The 2,166-nt window shown below is 41.8% G+C and overlaps 1 protein-coding gene across 1 annotated transcript in view; it reads left to right on the top strand.

Annotated features, from left to right (window-relative positions):
- Window positions 1-2,166, top strand: part of CACNA1A (calcium channel, voltage-dependent, P/Q type, alpha 1A subunit) — a gene marked incomplete at its 5' end in the record, with an annotated part of 337,656 nt that overhangs the window by 188,982 nt on the left and 146,508 nt on the right. The gene's annotated exons all lie outside the window — the stretch shown is intronic.

Genomic DNA, 2,166 nt, shown 5'->3' with positions numbered 1-2,166 from the left:
AGAGGATCATTTGAGGCTACAGGCGCATGCCACAATGCCCAGCTAATACTTGACAGAGACAGGGTCTCGCTACGTTGCCCAGGCTGGTCTCAAACCCCTGGCTTCAAACGAGCCTCTTGCGTTGGCCTCCCAAAGTGTTAGGATTGCAGGTGTGAGCCAGTGTACCTAGCCTGTATTTAGAAGAAGAAGAAGAAGAAGAAGAAGAGGAAGAGGAGGAGGAGGAGAAGGAGGAGGAGAAAGAGGAGGAGGAAGAGGAAGGAAGAAGAAGAAAGAAGAAGGAGGAGGAGGAGAAAGAAGGAAGAAGAGGAAGAGGAGGAGGAGGAAAAAAACAATTATAAATAAGTAAAATGTGGAACATATGAAAACAAAACAAAAAAAGTTGAGCCATTATGAATGGAAGCTGCCATTGTAACTCTGCTTTTTTAGGAAAACCAGATCCCATTTAGATGATTTTTTAAATTTGGTTTTAGAGGTAGGTTCTTGCTCTGTCACTCAGGCTGGAGTGCAGTGGTATGATCATAGCTCTCTACAGCCTGGAGCTCCTGGGCTCAAGCGATCCTCCCAGCTTAGCCTCCGAAGTAGCTGGGACTACAGGTGCCACCACACCCAGCTAATTTGTTGTTGTTGTTGTTGTTGAGATGGGGTCTGGCTATGTTGCCCAGGCTGGTCTCAAACTCCTGGCCTCAAGTGATCCTCCTGCCCTGGCTTCCCAAAGTGCTGGGATTATAGGCATGATTTTTAAATTAATTTATTTGCAGCTGACAAATGGTAATTGTGTATATTTATGGGGTACAGTATGATGTTTTAATATATGTATATATCATAGAATGATTCAGTCATGCTAGTTAACACATCTATCACCTCACCATCTCACCATTTTTTTGTGTGTAGGGAAGGCATTAAAAATCTCTTAGCAATTTTGAAATACACAACACATTAATAATGCAATATAAATACACAGTAATGTATTAATGCATCACTAAATGCAATGCAATGCAATGTAATAGGTCACTAAAACTTACTCCTCTAGTCTAACTCTAACTTACACCCTTTGATCAACATCTTCTCTTTCTCAATCCCTCCTCCTCCCCTGTAGCCTCCAGGAACCACCTTCCTGCTCTTTCTATGAGATCGATTTTTTTAGTTTTAAGCTCCCACATGTGAGATCATACCGTAATTGTCTTTCTGTGCCAGCTTATTTTACTCCTCCATTTCTATCCATGTTGTTACACATTACAGGATTTCCTTCTTTTTAGGGCTGTATAATATTCTATTTGTATATATACCACATTTTCTTTATCCATTCATCCATTGTGAGACCCTTAGTTTGCTTCCGTATTTTGGCTATTGTGAATAATGCTGAAGCAAACGTGGGAGTGCAGATGTTCTGAAAAGACTTAAATGTCACACCTGAAATGGTAAAGACGCTCTGAGAAAACATAGGGAGAAAGCTCCACGGCATTGGTCTCGGGAATGATTTTTTTGGACAGGACCTCAAAAGCACAGGCAACAGAAGCAGAAATGGACAAATGGGATCATATCAAACTAAAAAGTTTGTGCACAGCAAAGGAAACATTCAGCAGAGGGAAGAGACAACCTAAGGAATGTGAGAAAATGTTTGCAAACAATACTTGTGATAAGGAGCTAATATCCAAAATACATAAGGAACTCAAACAACTCAACAGCAAGAAAACAAATAACCCAATTAAAAAAGAGCAAAGACAGCTACTCGGGAGGCTAAGATGTGAGGATCCCTTGAGCCCGGGAGGAGGAGGTTGCAGTGAGCTGACATTGCATCACTGCACTCCACCCTGGGCGACAGAATGAAACCCTGTCTCGAAATAAAAAATAAAAATGTGCAAAGGATCTGAACATATGTATCCCAAAAGAAAAAACATACAAGTGGCCAACAGGTATATGAATAAAATGCTGAACATCACTCATCATCAGAGAAATGCGAATCAAAATCACCATCAGCTATCACCTCACACCTGTTAGTGTAGCTGTATCTTTTATTTTTTGTTTGTTTGTTTGTTGAGAGGGAGTCTCGCTCTGTCGCCCAAGCTGGAGTGCAGTGGCGTGATTTCAGCTCACTGCAACCTGTCCCTCCTGGGTTCAAGGGATTCTCCAGCCTCAGCCTCCTGAGTAGCTGAAATTACAGGCACA

This window comes from Colobus angolensis, unplaced genomic scaffold (assembly GCF_000951035.1).
Source record: "Colobus angolensis palliatus isolate OR3802 unplaced genomic scaffold, Cang.pa_1.0 Scaffold36, whole genome shotgun sequence".
In the NCBI taxonomy this organism is placed as follows: Eukaryota; Metazoa; Chordata; class Mammalia; order Primates; family Cercopithecidae; genus Colobus; species Colobus angolensis.
The sequence above is the reverse complement of the archived record's forward strand: the minus strand, read 5'-3'. Positions and strand labels throughout refer to the sequence as shown.